At 40.4% G+C, this 18,517-nt stretch overlaps 1 long non-coding RNA gene across 1 annotated transcript; it reads right to left on the bottom strand.

The window, feature by feature from the left end:
• Nucleotides 1-3,068: 3,068 nt before the first annotated feature.
• On the bottom strand, nucleotides 3,069-18,479 carry LOC148889081 (uncharacterized). The gene is made up of 4 exons (XR_016116832.1): nucleotides 18,091-18,479; nucleotides 17,449-17,597; nucleotides 17,183-17,244; nucleotides 3,069-4,962 (listed from the first exon to the last, which is right to left on the bottom strand). It is a non-coding gene; the product is annotated as an uncharacterized LOC148889081 (long non-coding RNA).
• Between the last annotated feature and the right edge of the window lie 38 nt (nucleotides 18,480-18,517).

The following is an 18,517-nucleotide window of genomic DNA, read 5'->3' as shown; positions in this document are numbered from 1 at the left end:
TCAGTCACCATGTCTTGTTTTTATACATACAAAATATATATTTTATTTGTCATGTAAAATAGTTTTTAAGGATGAAATATTTATTTAAATGTGTCATGAAATACTGAAAATAAATTCTTATTTGGTACTGCTTGAATCTATTTTGTTTGCACATCCAAATGCAAAGGTTAATATCACTCATGGGTTTATCTTGACAATTACAATTAAGTTTTCCGATGACAGGTAAAACAAATGAAACAGGTTCACTCAATCTGTTTTTAGGAGTTCACCAATGGCATTTTTATGCAATTGACTAGGAACAATGTGTGAAATAAAATCCGCCCGGAAACCCGGGGCGTGCAACTTTTACGTCGGGCATACAAATTACAAAACGTCTCCGCCCGGTTGGCCGACAACTTTTTCAAGAAAAAAAAAAAAAGATTTTTTTTTCAAATCAAACGTTTGCTTTCTTCCGATTTCGAAATCTTTGTTCGGTTTGGAAATGTCAGAATTTCGGTTCGTTTGGCAATTTGCATACTTGGCAGCCAATCAGAAGCCTGCATTTGTGCTTCCGGACTTTCCTGAGCCTCACAACCCCAGAAGAAAGATTCAAAAGAAGCTAACAAAATTTATGACGCTACAAAAGGTAAACGTACATTAAAAGCATCGTGGAAAGAATCGTTCACGTGGCTTGTCCCAGACGACGCAACGCAAACATTGCACTGTGCAACAAACCAAACAGTGTATGGACAAACGACAACTGGAGCAAAATCATCAGCAAGGGATATTTACCATAAATTAAGCAAGGAAGCATTTGTGGTAGGTACATTTTAAAGTGTTGTTCTGTTATATATTATGATCATTAATCCTTACTAACAATATATTTTTTTGCGATTAGTCGTCTTTTGTGTTTCAAGTTGTGAAAAATGCAACTTTATGGCTGGGCAGGCAACTTTTCAGAGTCCCGGTGTCCGTTAACTTTTTGTCATGAGTTTCAGACACTGATAAAGCAATGAGAAGTTTAATTGGCATAACCGTGTCATTGCCAGGAAAATCAAAACAAGTGTTCTAAAAAAAGATGAGATTTATTTGAGAAAAGTAAAAACATAGAGACACCATTCACTGATCTGTCAAGGGAGTACAGCACGTTTCATGCTCTCTATCACATTTTCTCCGCTTTGGGAGGGGTAAAGATTAGCAAAATCAGCATTTTGAGCAGCTACACAGAATTAAGGCTAGGGTATCAGCAGGCAACTTTGCTTAGCTGCAAAATAGGCATTTAAGGGTATGAGCATCTACTTACATTTTAGCCCTGTTTGATGTCAAATTCTTATTGGAACGGCCCTAAGAGAGAAGGCGTAACTCCAATAAGGCCCGCAACAATAAATGAGTTTGACATCCCTGAATAGTCGTTGAAGATTCATTGTACCTGTTTTTCTGATGCTTTTCTTTCTGTTTTTTTTGTGTGTTTTTCCCTTCACATTCGTCTTGCACTGACACCTTTTTATTGAGCGAAGGAAATACTCTTGCCTTTCGTATCACTCCAGATGAAACCTGACCAGGGAAAAGCTAACACGGAGGGTATTCTTTCTCTGATCTGAACAAGGATAACAAGGTCATTTGAAGTCACGAGGATAACCCTCTCCTTCCTTTTCAGTAAATACCAGCCTGACAGTGTCAGGGCACTTTGCTGTCAGGATGATCTTGCCATATTCATTTATATGCTTAAAGGACAACCGACACATTTATTTTGTTTCCTAACTGACATCAGAAAAACCCAAAACACGCAGGCTGATATTTTTAGTCAAACGCAAAACACCAAGAACAATGACTTAAAATTGTCCAAAATTGCCTCTAATGAGCTCAAAACTGCAGAGATTCAGAAAGTCCCGCCCCCAGTTTGTGACATCTCATCACGATACTGCCTTGCTCCAGAATCAAAACAATGGCTTCAGAGAGTTCAGATTCGGAAAAAGACCCTTTCTTCGATGAAAAGATTTCTTCAGCCGTCATCTGTACTTCTTTGAATGTGTCGGACGTTTTGCTTCTTATCCAAGATGCTTCTTCAGCGAACTAAAGTTATTACTGGTAGTTTCGCCCTATATATATATCCCTACTGTCCAGACGTGGCGGACTCTGCTATGATTGGTCCCCGCTCTCAGGTTGGGGGGGAGCAGAGGACTACTCCCTGCAGCTCCACTGATTGCTTCTATTGTCCTGACTGATGACTGGCCTGATTGCCCTATTTGCCCTGGTATCACCTCTTCAGCATAACTAATTCGATGTTGCCTAAGCACTCTGAAACCAAAAATTCTGAAGATACAAAAAAGGAGAGGAGTAGCAGTATGTGACATTGCAGGGGTTTCTGAAAACCTACAGAGTGATTTGGCAACACTAATTTCAAACCGATAAACACTTTAAGGCCAGGACTAGAGCCGAGGCAGCCTGGGCGTCGGTGCTCGCCGCGACGAGATCGCCACAACGAGAACGCCACGACGAGAACGCCAGGACGAGAACGCCACGACGACAACACAGCGAAGAGAATGCCGCGACGAGAACGCCACGGTGGGCCCGCAGTCAGAACAAACGCTGCCGCCTCTTTGAGACAGTTCGTTCTGCTTTGGGGCGAGGTGGCAGGTTGGACTCGTTGGCGCCACAAACCGCCGCGGGGTCGGCGTCGGCGTGGAGAGCAGGGTAAGGCTGGGGAGAGGGCAACCGGTGGAACATTGGCGACCCAGACCCATGCCCACCCGCCTCTGTGGCGTCCGAATCAGATCATTTGCAAGTCATTTAGCACCAAGTCTTGATTCAACATTTTGAATGGATTTCGACTTACGAACATTTTGACTTGTGACCGTTTGGTCAGAAGGGTCGTAAGTCAAATGTTCCCTGTATATCTGTATATGAGGATGAAGAAGCAGCTGAGCAGAGATGTGAAACTCTCGATTTACCAGTTAATTTATGTGCCTACCCTCACGAATGGTCAAAAACAAGATTTCTGATCCTCGGGCCCAAAATGAGTTTCCTCCACAAGGACACCCTTAAAGATAGATAATAATACATTTAATTTCCAAGTGCCTTTCAGAACACCCAAGGACACTTTACAATTAAAAGAACAATACACAGGACAATAAAACTATGAATACATGATAAATAATAAAATCGACGATTTAAAGTAAACCAATGCAATTTTAAACAGATGGGTTTTGAGTAAGAAGCATGGTCTTCTGGGAGCGACTCAGGGTCAATGGATGAAATGTGCTAGACAAATAATCTTGACTTGGCTTCTCTTACCTCCCAGTTGAGAAGAAGACACTGTTCCTAAAGGCCCCTCCTTTCTAGGACTTGATTTGCCACTTCTGCCAATGGGATATACAGTGATACCTTGGCGTATGAACTTAATTGGTTCCCAGAAAGAGTGTGTAAGGCAAAAAGTGTGTATCCCAAAAATTAATTTTCCATAGGAAGCCATTAAAATGAGAATAATCCGTTTACAGGTCCCCATAAAACATAATTTCCTACTTTACTACTACTCTAATTTTCTAAGCCTTAAAACTAAACAAAATATACCTTATTTTATGTATAATAAATATGCTTTGGTATTATCATTAAATAAATAAACTGTATCATTCCTTTCATCACTTTGCTGCTGTGAAATGTAAATTTCTCCACTGTGAGACTAATAAAGGCATATCCAATCCAATCCAATACTATATAATAAAGTCGTTTTATTTACCTTTGTGATGGTCGATGGCTTGATGGAATGGAGTGGCCGGTTTCATCTGCATTAAACAATTGATGAGAAACGTAACCTTCTTCTTTCACAATCTTAAGGAATGATCCCTTTGAATGATCGCTTTCTCTGCGATAATTTTATCTAGTTCCTCATCAATTGTGTTCTTTAGCTGGGTTGATAGCTTTTTGCATCAAGTGTACAGATGGCTTGTGCGGGTTGTTTGTGGAGCCTGATTGATGGGATATTTTAACCTTGCAGTCGACACTCTATCTCTATCAAAGTTGAAACTCTCTCACTGTCATCTACCTGTCTCTTCAATGTTTAAACCCCCCCCCCCCCCCCTCACTGCTGCGTTCTTGACCAATCACATAGTTTTAATGGAAGACTGGGGGCGGGAAATAGAGGACAAAAACAGTCGGCTGCCATTTTGTTGTTAGAAGAACGGGCTCGTTCGCGGACGACACATCAGGTGGCAGCTCCGTGTACGAAAAAAGTTCGTATGCCAAGGTAAAATTCGTATGCCAAGGTAAAGTTCTCATAAATGTAATGTTCGTAAACCGAAAAGTTCGTAAGCCAAGGGGTTCGTAAACCGAGGTATCGCTGTATTTAAAAAAATCCAAACAAATGTAGGTCACAAACAATGTCACTCAACTCACAAGGACATGTAGACGTGACAACTGACAAGAATTACAGAACAAAGCAATGTTCAACAGAGACTGAAAAGAGCCTGAAAAACAAAAGACCTAACAGCACAAGGAATGAAACACCAGGAAACCAAATGTAACAAGACATAAAACCAAATGATAATCATTGGATTGGATTGGATTGGATATGCCTTTATTAGTCTCACAGTGGAGAAATTTACATTTCACAGCAGCAAAGTGATGAAAGGAACAAAAACACGCATCTTGAGACTCAGTCCGTATTCAGGAGACTTGCTGTATAACAGTGCCTGAGCCTCTTTCCAGAGAGAGATTTTGTGTGTCCAGGTCCTCGTAGGTCTGCAGCTTTTTGGCCATTCCAGAGTGGCCAAGGGCAAACATTTTTTCGATGAAGGCCCAGATGAAGCAAGGCACTAAATTCCCGATAATAAAAATAATCCTTGGATGCATTTATCCTTGCTTGAATATGGGTAAATGGGAGTCTCCTCTGGAGCCAGGCCTGGAGGTGGGGGATAGGGCCAGGTGGTCGAGCCTTGTATTGCCTGAGGTGGTTGCGTGGGTCCACGATTCCCATGGGCTCACCACCTGTCAGAGAGGCCAAGGGGGGTAGGCTTCATAGTGTCAGCCTAAAGCAAGGACCTTGGTGGTTCAATCCTGTACGACAATAGCTGGCTCTCGAATAAAATAATCTTTATTAGTCATGTACTTACCCATAGAAATACGACCACTGCATTCGACCCATCATATCGTGGATACAGTAAACACGCTTAGTGGCAAACAATCAAGCAGGGCGTATCTTGGGGGCTCTTACCCACCCACGGAGTGATAATCTTAACCATTTGACCATGGCTGCTCCTTATAAATATGGAATGTATCCTCTGTGGCACTGTTTGCCATAACAAGAAGGTATCGTCATGATTACCTCAATACACAACTTGGGCACTGCCAATGACAGGCCACAACGGACTCGGAGGGGATAGATTTCAAACACTGGAGGCTTTAAGCAATTATATTTTTGTAGCTCAAACAAATAGGGTGTTTAAGTCATACGAATAATGGGAGACACATAGTTGACTGACATCTCAAAGTTGATGGGTGGATGGGTGGAAGGGTGGATGGATAGATGGATAGATGGATATGTAGATGGGTAGATGGGTAGATAGATAGGTGGATAGATAGGTAGGTAGATAGATAGATGGTAGATGGGTAGATGGGTAGACGGACAGACAGACAGGCAGGCAGGCAGGCAGACAGACAGACAGACAGACAGACAGACAGACAGACAGACAGACAGACGGACGGGCGGATGGATGGATTGATTGATTGATGGAGCGATGGATGGATCAATGGATCGATCGATGGATGGACGGACGGACAGATGGACGGACGGACGGACGGACGGGCGGATGGACGGACGGACGGACGGACGGACGGACGGACGGAGGGACGGACGGACGGATGGACGGATGGATGGATGGATGGATCGATGGATCGATGGATCGATGCACAGACGGATCGATAGATTGACAGAAAAGCCAACTTTTTAAAATAAATGTGCCTGATATCTGATCAAAAGGTTTTTTTCTGTAATTGTTGCGGAATACAATTATTTGTATTTTTTATTGTATTCTGAATACCTAATACATAACACCTGATGCTGATGCATGTAGGGCGTGACAGAACTGTGGTAACTTTTGTTATCAGAGTGTCCTTGTTGGAAGACCGGTCTCGCTTAATGTTGAGTATTGGTTCATCTCAAAAGTTAATTAGTTGTGTTAAGTTCATACTGTCTCCTTATTATTAACAGATACTTTTATTACAGACAGTGGCGTTTTCGGTGTTCAATTACCTGACATGTTTCAGCGAGTACTTCCGCCTTCATCAGAGTGTCCAAACATGTGAGGTAATTCAACACCTGAAACGCCAGTGTCTGTAATAAAAGATCCTGTTGTAAATCAAAAGTTAATTGCTTTTGGACAGAAACTTTTTGTTCGTTTTTACAATTGAAATTTACATCTGCAGTTTATTTCATCTTCTATTAGCTTTATAGAGGGGCGGCCCGGTAGTCGAGTGGTTAGCACACCGGCTTCACAGTGCAGAGGTCGCCAGTTCGCGTCCCGGTCCGGCCTCCCTGTGTGGAGTTTGCATGTTCTCCCTTGACCCGCGTGGGTTTTCTCCGGGTCCTCCGGTTTCCTCCTCAGGCAGATTGACCACTCCAAATTGCCCCTCGGTGTGAGTGTGAGAGTGACTGTTGTACGTCTTTGTGTGCGCTGCGATTGGCTGGCAACCAATTCAGGGTGTCCCCCGCCTCGTGCCCGAAGACAGCAGAGATAGGCTCCAGCAACCCCCGCGACCATAATGAGGGATAAGCGGTATGGAAAATGAGATGAGATGAAATTAGCTTTATAGATATCACTAATCAATGTTCACATTTAACATTGTTTCTTTCTTTCCTACGATGAAGGCCCACTCCTTCATCTTATCGAGAGGTTGGTACCTACTTTTCATTATACCACTCTACTTTTGAATGAATATCGCAGAACTGAATCACCGGTTGTGCAAAGAACATAACCGGCTTTGTCATTGGGCCCAGTTATCCAGCTGTTAGCACGCCGACATTACATTGCAGAGGTCGTGGGTTCAATCCCAGCAATGGCCTTCCCGTGTGGAGTTTGCATGTTTTCCCAATGCATGTATGCATTTTCACCAGTTACTCCGCTTTCCTCGTACATTCCAAAAATGTGCCTGGCCGGATAATTTAACACAGTAAAATTGTGCCTAGGTGTGAGCGTAACAGTGAATGTTTGTTCGTCTTTGAGTGACTGCGATAGGCTATCAACTGGTTACACCATGAACACCTGCATACTGCTCAAAGACAGCTGGGGTAGGCTCCAGCACCCCCTGGGCCCCTTGTGAGGACAAAGCAGAGCAGAAAATGGATGAATGGATTACAGAATTGAAAAATAATTTTGATTAATTAATTCATCCATTCTTTCTTTCATTTTTTAAACCGCTTTAACCGCATTCGGGTTGCGGGGGGTGCGAGAGCCTATGACAGCTGTCTTTGGGCACTAGGTGGGGGATATCCTGAACCGGTTGCCAACCAATCACAGGACACACAGAGACAAATGAACATCCATGCTCACCATCTAACCTCGGGACAATTTCGAGTCAAATTGCCATGCATGTTTTTGGAATGTGGGAGGAACTGGAGGGCGTGGAGAAAACCCACGTAAACAGGGAGGAGGTTATGCAAATTTTACACAGGAAGGCCGTGAGATTGAACCTCTGCAACATAAAGTCGAAGTGCTAAACATAGATATATAGTTAGTTCAATCAGTTTCAACAGTTGGGTTCAGAAATGTTGTTCTTATTTGGCCCACAATCTTAGGTGTATTTTAAATTTAACATCTGTTGTCTAATTGAATTTGACACTTCCCACTGACATCATTTAGAAGCTAATAAATTGCATATCTGAATATACAATATGGTGCAAACATTTTTATTTGTCTTTTTTAACTGACCAAAAAAATGTCAAAAAGAGAATTTTACCATCCTCTTTAATTTTGCCTGATCTACACTGGCACCCCTTTGTGCTCTACTCTTGACCTGTCTTTCCGAGTTTTGAAAAGTAAAAAAATCATTATTTGCATATACTTTACTCCTCTCAGAATGCGCAAAATGAGCTGCCACGAAAATTTGGCAGCCACAAAAAAAAAGGAGTCCAAGATGGCGCCCGAGTAGGCAGCCTTCAGCAAGTGCTCTCATGAGCTTTGCTTTTTTTGTTGTTTTTGTCTTGTTTTCTGTTTTCTTTTGTCACTTTAGTTGTTGTGCGTCGTGTGAAACGGATACGGATTGTTTTTCAGCATTTTTGGCCACTGCATTCATCAAGGAGGAGACTGTGCTGAGCGGTTGCGCCTTTTCGGCAGCGTGAATATGCCAGTAGTGTTTTTGAACGGGAGGAATGTCGGTGCCATTCGACTGTCATCGCTGGACACCACAGGGGCCATTGTGCTTTTTTGCGCCTGTAATTGGCAGCATCTTCACAGCCCCGCTTTATTCAGTGGAAGGTCGGTGCTGTTGGACAGTCTGCGGCTGGATGGATACATGGCTTGAGGAACCCGCGCTAAGGAGGAAGAAGCGACAGCGCAGAGCGCCGATGCATATATGGAACTGTCGCGGTTTGGAATTGAAGCGGATTTATGAGGGACAGGATATGTGAGGCAATCTCATTTTGTCAATAGATGCTCCAGCTGCGTGTTTGCTTTCAACATTTAGCTTGTAGTCGATGTGCACATTCCACCATGATGTCCTTGATCCACTGGTGAAGAGACACTTTGATCCTCTCCTCTTTCATCTGGAACTGCTTTATGTAACAATGATGGTACATAACGTGCTTAAGAATGGATGTCTCTCTGTGTCTTTGTGTTGTCATGTTATTTGTTATTTAGTTGTTTTTGTTCTTTTGACCTCAAGACGGCGCCGCGAAAGTGGCTGCCTTTCCAGCAGCTCCTGTGTTTTGCTTTTCTACTTTCATTTCTTTCATAACTTTGCTGCTGTGAAATGTAAATTTCTCCACTGCGAGACTAATAAAGGCAAATCCAATCCAATCCAATCCAATCCTGAACTCACCTGTACATACACACAGTACATACACATACACATCTTTTGGATGAGCCAACACATTTTTACCCATTTTTACACTTTCAAAAATCCTAGTCAATCAGTCCTTGAGTTTCAACAATGAAAGAGGAGAAGCACAACTCTATTTGCTATCTATTTGTGATCGATTAGCTGTCTAACCAGCTGGCTATCTATTTGCTATCCATTTGGTATCTATTTGCTATCTATTAGCTATCTGGCTAGCTATGTGGCTGGCTATTTATTAGCTATATGGCTATCTTGCTAGTTAGCTAACTATTTAGTTGGCTATCCATTAGCTATCTGTTAGCTAGCTAGCTTTCTATCTGAATTACTTCTGGGTTGAGTGAACGCTGGCGCATGTGGCTGCCGCTGCTCACCCGCAGAAAAACTGATCCTGTGACTGTAAAGCGACCTTGAGAGTTTTGAAAGGCGCTTAGAAATACAATGTATTATTATTATTATTATTATTATTATTATTATTATTATTATTATTATTAAGTTCCTTATTCAGTCATGTATTAGACATCAAAAGTACAAAATTCCTTGTAATTTAAATGAACTTGAAAATGTCGCCTGATGAAACACTAAGTGTGTGTGGAATGTGTATTTTTCCCCACATATCTAAGGGGGCTATATTTGCCGACCCAACATGAATATTTAGACTTTAGCTAATCGGCCCTGATGATTTCCCCTACAGAAATGCTCCGATCACATCATTTGTTCACAAATGAATTCTTTGGTCAAGCAGGTAGGGAACGGGTGTCAGAGTGAGGTGATGCATTTTGGGCATCATTGAGCATTGCTCAAGGATCTCTTTCAGGTGCTAAGAATCAGGCTTGGATCATTCTGCAGGCCCGGCGTAGGATTAAATTTAACATTGGAAAATTAGATCCCGCATTAATTACAATTTCAGCCAATCCTTTGCGGTGGAAATGTCTGAAGTTGAATACCTCAGTGAATCCATTTTAAATGATGGTTGCCCTCCAAATTTTTTGAGTTGTGAAAAAATATACATGGCAACACAAAGGATTCTAATTCTCTCTGCTATTTTATTATTTATCATTTTACTTATGGTTTTATTGTTATGTGCTGTGTTCTATTGTTTTTATTGTAAAGTGTCCTTGGGTGTTTTGAAAGGCGCTTGAAATAAAATGTATTATTATTATTATAAAGGATTCTCTTCTTGGGTAAAATATTTGCTTGAGATTCTTAACAATCATACAAATGTAAAAATTAGTCCTCCAGGGTTGCAGAGATCCCAACACTTGAATGCTTTTCCAATTATATAATGGATTGCGGTATGCAAGAGAGGAACAGACTAGTTCCTTAGTGACTCCTGACCCACAAAAGCCTGTCTAATCTTGACACTTCAATGAATTGGTCTTGTAAATACTTGACATTAATCTGTTTAAGTTCTTCCACATTGGATTAACACAGCATTTCCTTTTCAAACGACTTTCAATTGAAGCTGGCAAGCTGCCTCGACACAAGAATACTGAAACACGTCCCTTTGCGATAATTTAGTCATGTAACTTGACAACGTTCAGCATTTCATTTGTTATGAGGGAATTACAAATTACAGTGCAGTACGTTTGTTAAACTGTCTCTCAAATTTGCATGCACTGGAAAGGCAGCAGACTGTAAATTGATTAAATTAGGCTACTGATCTAGCCTGTCCAAAGAACCAACTCGTGGGAAAAATCACACCTTCTGTGGTGCCATGCTGCCATGCAAATGCAGAGTAATTCTGGTGCAAAAAAAAAACGGGGGTAAGATCACTTTCATCCATTTTATTGAGTGCAACTACCATCCCTGAGAATAAACAAACAAAGCTAGCTTTTTCATTTGCTTAGGGAGCAATTTAACCCATTCCACGACCCCCCTGTGGAGGCCGTAGAATAGCAGGGGTGAACAGGGAACATGACCCTGCCTCACTAAGCAGCTTCAAATGTCACAAGCTACCACAGAGTTGCTCCAATCAAAAACCACTTACAACCTCTAACAACTTTGTTGCATCAGCTCTGAAACAGTCAGCACGATAATGATTTTCCCAGGGCACAAAAAATTTATGTTGACAGTCTGTCATCCAGATTAGGAGTGCGATGGTCATTGGGATTTTCATTGAAAAGGATAGGAATATTTTAATTTACATTTGACATCTATTTAGCACACATATTTTCCAGGAGAATGTTCATATCTCTCCATTAGCAGGCGGAGACACACTTCACTCTGAATATATGATGATGTTAGGGGTTTACAACTTTTGTTTTTGCAACCTTTCAACTGAATGTGGATTAGGTATTTACAATATGTTGCTGACCACAGTGCAGTACTTGTTACCACTGCCCCCAAGTGGTAAAGAAAATGATAATTTTGCAGCCAATTGGAATGTGTGTGTGCATATTTATCATTAAATGAATCATTAAATACATTTCATTTAATTAATTTACAAAATCACTGTCATTTTGTAAATTAATTAAATGAAATCTATTTAATGTATAAGCCTGCCCAACTTTCGACAATAAAATACAGTGTTAAGATCACGGTTTTGGGAGCTTTTTATGATGATCTTTTTTATTTTTATCTTTTTCATTGTAAAATTCCATTTTCTGTGTAGCTCTCTCTCTTGTTTCTATTTATAATTGTATTTTATTTATTGCATTCTATTTGTGATTGTATTGTATTTATTATAGTACCTATGCTTGTCTGAGACTGTATAGTGTGCTTGAGCGCTTTGAAAGGCGCTTAAAATGTAATTAATTATTATTATTATTATTATTATTATTATTATTATTATTATTATTATTATTATTATTATATACATCAATCATCCATTTTCCAGAGTGATGTGATTAACATGCAAGTAATGCAAGAATATTGTTTGTTGGAGGTAGAATGATTGCTATTGATTTGTTTCATTCAAATTTACAGTATGCAGAATATTTATATTATTTTTTTTCAATCAACCTTTAATTTGTATGTGTGCATGTTGGCCAATTTTGCATTTCACTCAAAATTTGCAGGCTTAGGAGTCATCTACTATTGTCTGAGGATGAAAATATTCAAAGAAAAAGCAGACTTGAGTATTGGTCCATCTCATTCTGATAGATGGGGAGATTTGATTTTTTTGCATTGAACAAAATCATAGGATAGTCCTAGATTGAAAATGACATGACAGGCCGGTTCATTATTTACGCCAGAGTAACAAAAGCCAGCCTGGATAATTGAAACGCAAACGGATCAAAGTCGAGATCCATCTCAACAGTTTCATTGTTTATGTATGGACCCTATGTGAGACCTGTTGACTTTTCCAATTGGAGCTGTAAACTTTTGTTTGTCCATGCATTTCTAAGACTGATTGCCAGTCTGATCTGAACAATTACTGGCTAAATGTGTTTGCCAGCTCAGAAACAACTCGCCCTCTCTTTGCCCTAAAAAGATCAAAGGAAAGACACCCCCAGCCCCCAAAGGTCCCGCTTCTCTCCCTGTAGCCCCCTTTGCAGCCCTTTCATTTCCTTTTAGCCATGACAGTTCAGCTGGAAAGCCAACAATACATGATTTTTTTTCAATAGTGCCATGAAATAGCCTTTTTGAGTACCAAGTGTTCAGCATTTCCCTTTAGGAGCAAAAAGGCTGGAATGATAAATGATCTGCATATTTCAATTATGTTCAGTTGTGTGGAGCTGATCAAAGACCTGCCAGGATGTCAATTGTAAGAGGAGCTCTAAGGACCCTCATGATGTGAATGAGCACAAATTGATGCTACTGATGCTAAACGGTTAGGTGCCTCACAAAATGTCAGAAGGTCAATCAACTTTTGGTAGTCATTTGACCGTGACACAACCTTTGCAGTTCAGTGGCTTTAACAGCCCTGATGGCTGCACTTGGCTGGTTTCTAATTTCATTCAACTTTACAATGTCTGTAACATGTACTTAACAGGTTGAGATTTATGTAAACAGTACTTTGAACATGGCATATGTATTGAAAATGCAACTGGTATATTTTTTTCAATCATTTATAAGCTCCAAGTGTTGCTTTAAACTGCAGTTTGAAATATTGTATACATATTATAAAACAAGTGATGCTGCTGAGTTAAAATGATTTGAATGTGCATTCAGAATTGTTCAGTTTCACAGAAACACAAGTGTCACGCACTGGCCTTTTCCTCCCGGTGTTATTTTAGACACTTATGTAAACAGACCGTGAATAAATCTCCCGTTCCCAAAAAACACCAACACTAATTCTAATACTGTCAACCACTATGTGAAAAATGTTCATTGTTGCATATTTATTAGACTATGTAACAGCCAAGAATGAATATGTGAATATAATTTGATAATGATGTTCCAGAAAAGTATAACAAATGATTACTAGTGTTACAAGTGGACTCGACTCAATGCATGACTCAAGGTATCACTGTGAACCATGGTTTACGAACTTAATTGGTTCCCAAACACAGTGTGCAAGGCGAGAAAGGTGTATCCCAAACATTAATTTCCCATAGGAAACCATTAAAATGAGAATAATCCGTTCCCAGGTCCCCATAAAACATATTTTCTACTTTCTAATTTTCTAAGCCTTAAAACTACACAAATTATACCTTATTGTATGTATAATAAATGTGCTATGGTATTGTAATTAAAGAAATAAACTGTACAGAATAATAACGTCATTTTATTTACCTTTGTGATGGTCGTTGATGGCTTGATGGAATGGAGTGGCCATTTTGAGGAATGATTTCTTGTAAGCTTTGGCAGCTTTATCGTCAGAACTGTCATGATCTGGTTGGCGACCAACGGGGGGCGCTGTCGGCCCCTGCACAGGTGCTGCACAGGTGCTGGTCGTCCCGATCAGATTGGCGACCAGCGGTTAGCGACGTCAGCCCTGCCGGCAGCCTCGCAGGTGCTGGTCGTTATAATTAATGACACTTAAAAGGACACCTGGCACGATCATCCGGTGCCGATTCATTGTTTGTTTGCTGCTTGGTTGCAGCATGCATCGTGTACGTGTTTGTTTAACCTTGGCGGGCTTTTACTTTTGGTCTTCTTTTGCTAATTTGTATTTTTTCCATTCAGATCATTTTGATGTTTTACATTTTGTTCCTGCTGACTTTATTTTAATACAATTTGTCAAACAACCTCCTGCTCCCTCATGCCTGCTTTTTGGGATCCGAACCCGCCATCACCACCTCGCAAACCGTGACAAGAACTGGCTGCCTCGCCATGACAAATGACACTATGAATCCCTGTATGATGCTTAAAGTTCTCGAACCATCCGTAGCTAGCCTTCAAATCATCAATGGATGACGAACTTCCAAGTTGCCTCTTGACGATATCCGAGTGAAGTTGACGTGCTTTCTTTTCAATAATTTTACCTAGTTCCTCATCAATTGTATTCTGTTTAGCCGGGTTGATAGCTTTTTGCATCAAGTGTACAGGTGGCTTGTGCGGGTTATTCGTGGAGCCTGATTGATGGGATATTCTAACCTTGCAGTCTACACTCTGCCTTTGAACTATCAATAAAGTTGAAACAAGTCCAAATTTTACTGTGTTTTCTATTCATTTTCTCACTCTCTCTCTCTGTCGTCTGCCTATCTACTTTTTATTTGCAGCTCTGAGTTTCTGTAATCGTTTGTAAGCTTCAAACAACAAAGAGGTCAAGATTGAATAACTGTCTGTGTCTTTTGTGTTTGGTCATATTATTCATTTTGACTTCAAGATGGAGCTACGAGAGTGGCTGCCTTTACAGCAGCTCCTATATCTCTATCTGTATTAGGGATAATACAAGTGGGCCTCAATCGGCAGTACATTTGCACCTAAAAGCTAGCAACCACTCATTTGACGACAATGAGGTTAAAATCTTAGCGAGGGTAAAAGAAGTGATTCTTATAAAACAACAAAATCCTTCTTTAAACCGGTCTGGTGGGGTGAGGTTCAATTTGGATCGTTCATACAATAGCCTGCTTAGGCAAAACAGGTTAGGCAACATTCGTTATGCTGATGAGGTGATACCGGTGGGAGTGGGGGAAATAGGCCAGTCGTTAGTCAGGAATGTAGGAACAATCAGTGGGGCCACAGGAAGGGGTCCTCTGCTCCCCCCAACCTGAGAGTAGTGACCTATCATAGCTGTGTCCGGCGCCGCCATGCCTGGACATTAGATATATATATATAATGTCCAGGCATCCGTGCGTGCATAGAAATAGTATCGATATAACCGGGACTATCGATATATCCGATATCGATATAACGAGACTTTACTGTATATATATATATATATATATATATATATATATATATATATATATATATATATATATATATATATATATATATATATATATAAAATAAATAGGGCCGATATGACCAGTCAGACTTTAGTTCGCTGACGAAGCCTCTTGGATAGGAGGCGAAACGTCCAAAACCTTCAAAATTGTACAGATGACGGCTGAAGAAACCTTCTCATCGAAGCAGCTCCTATAGTTTGTTCTTCAACTTCTTCTGTTGCCTTTCCTCTTTCTTTCATAACTTTGCTACTGTGAGTTGGGAATTTGTCCATTGTGAGACTAATAAAGGGTATCTTCTCTTACCTCATGACATATAATTTTCCTCATAAGTATTTGGAGAAAAGCAGTTGTTATGAGTTTACATCAGTAAACCTCCAGATTTGCTATATATGCTTGTATAAAGAGGAGTGTGTTTTGCTTTTATTTTGGGATACATTACTGTACAATGAATAACATACAATGTGTGAAAATGATAACAGTCACAATTTATAGAGAACAAGGAGTAGAACTACTGACACTTATTCCTCATCCCTTTGAAAATGTATACTGTACTGAAATAAGACATCAACAGTAATTATCTTTTTCTTTCTCAACGCTTTGTATTTTCTATATCTTTTTGTGTTTCTACATTCAATAAATTAATCTGATATGGGCATTCTGATTCATTAGCCTATACAACAATGTCCTGCAGCAGCTTCTAAAAATAAGCACTTGTATTGTGATGATTTTTATATAAAACATATGTGGACCACATTATTATTTCAAGTGACCTGTCTGACTGGCAGTGTTGTAATAATAATAATAATAATAATAATAATAATAATAATAATAATAATAATAATAATAATAATAATAATACATTTCATTTATAAGCGCCTTTCAAAACTCAAGGTCACTTTACAATCACATGACCCGTTTTTCTGTGGGTGAGCAGCGGCGGCCACATGCGCCAGCGTTCACTCAACCGGGAATAACTCAAATAGCTCAAGCTAGCTAGCTAATAGATAACTAATAGCTAGCGAGCTAGCTAGTTAGACAGCTAATAGATAGCAAATAGATAGCTAGCTAGGTATCCAGCAACAGTGACTCCGTTCAACCGTGAATAACTCAAATAGATCAAGTTAGCTAGCTAGGTAATAGATGACTAATAGAGAGATAGATAGCTAACTAGACAGCTAATAGATAACAACTAGATAGCTAGCTACATAGCTAGCTAGATAGCCAGCAACGGTTACCCTGTTCAACCGGAAATAACTCAACTAGATCAAGTTAGCTAGCTAGCTAATAGATAACTAATAGATAGCTAGCTAGCTAGTTAGACAGCTAATAGATCAAACTGTACATAGACCCATGGGCTGTGTCGTAAGTGTAGTATGTTCTCTATATTTGCCAAGATCTTACTCTTTAGAGTTTATTGAACATTTTAAAATACTGCCCGCCTGTGGTGCCGTTGGCTCGGAAAGCATTAAAAAAACTCCCACTCGCTTTTAATGACAGGATAAGGCTATTGCTGAGAGCTTTGGGAAGCTCCACTCTTAAGTCATATGTTTTGTCTGCTCAATTGCTCTTTGGAATTTGAAATTAAGATTTATATTGAGGGCATCTCGACTTCATCAATGTTTTGGTTATTCCTGTGTGCAATTCTATCAGACTTAATTCCAAACAGTGGAGCCACTGGCGAACACGTTTGGATGCTGGTTGAGCATCATTTGTTGAAAAGTTGTCATCAATGGATCGTCATGTACCGGACATGTAGTTGACGTCATGATGTGGCAATAAGGGGCGCCAAAATAAAGTGTTGACAAGGTGTGGGGGGCTCGGGCCAGCCATAATACCGGCCCGTAAACACAAGAAAAAGGGAAAAAATGGCTACGCACCCCTACATCCCTTCTGTACTGCTCGAAGATAGCTGGGATAGGCTCCATCATGTCCAGTGACCCTTCAGAGAATAGATGGATATTTACAAAATAAGTGGTGGGTTTAGCAATAGTTATTTTTTCTGAAGTCAAAGCTATAAATTGCAACACATCATAAAATATGTATTTGGCAAGGTTTTATCAGACACATTTAACAAATTAATGAAGAAGCTTGCGCCAAGGTAGAAATAACGGTGAAGGTGCGGGTGCAAAGTCCTCATTCCTACCAGGTGAGTTTCCGGTGGCATGAGGATACCCATGGTGACCTTCTTTTGGCCATAGTTGCAGGGGGCTGCGGGTAGTCCGGTTTGTTGGACTCCGCCTATGCCTTCCCCCCGGGTGCGAGTTTGGGATCACTCTTTGTTCTGGCCACGACCTGTAATGATATGAGCAAATCGTATTTGCATGTTCTACAGACAAAACAGACACATGGTCACAGAAAGGGACTCTTCTGCGTCAGGTCCAACCAAGGTCATACAACATTCAGACAGAGGAAGGTGCTGTTTTAAGAAGAAACCGCCAAGATCTTCTCAAAGAACCAACTATAGCAAGTCAACAAACAGAGACTGTAACAGAGACTCTTATAACACCTCTAATTCCAGGACATGCTATCCGAAAATCCTCAAGGAAAGTGAAACCACCTGAGATACTGATTGAAACAATTTAACATGTTTTTCTAAGTGATCATGTGGTGAAAAAAATGATTGAATGTTTCATGTGAATGTTTCATTTATTATTGCAAAATTTGGAAAGACTTTATTCAAATTTAAATTTGCTAATTACTGACATAATTAAATTCATTACATTTGTTAACAGTAAGAATTCAATTAAGAAAGGGAGATGTCATGATATGAACAAATCGTATTTGCATGTTCTACTAGTGATGCCTGGCTATAGACCAAAGGAGCATGCGCTGCTGCAAGTCAGTCTGATGAGAGCCATACATGTCAATTGTCTTCTCCCTCCAACCAACACAGCGTCCTAATAAAGAAACTCAACTCTATCCAGAAGTTCTATCATTTACCGAACCCGCTTACACAAAGCAACACACTACCCTTCGACCTGTTCGGCTTGGGTGACCCTGCCAGGTGTACGAGACTCCGGCCGACATGGCTCTCGGGGTTATGGAGACGCGCAAAGTGCCTCACTATCAAAAGGTGGTGAGCCCAGTCGAGCATCACAGCCTGAACACCTATGGACACTAGATTAAGTATATTTGTGAGAAAATAAGCAGCTTTTGGCAGAAGTGAAGATATTCTGTTCAAAAACGGACGGATCATAAATTATAATCAGTGA

Source organism: Hippocampus bargibanti, linkage group LG13 (assembly GCF_051943395.1).
Source record: "Hippocampus bargibanti isolate YZ-2025 linkage group LG13, ASM5194339v1, whole genome shotgun sequence".
NCBI classification, from domain to species: domain Eukaryota; kingdom Metazoa; phylum Chordata; class Actinopteri; order Syngnathiformes; family Syngnathidae; genus Hippocampus; species Hippocampus bargibanti.
The sequence above is the reverse complement of the archived record's forward strand: the minus strand, read 5'-3'. Positions and strand labels throughout refer to the sequence as shown.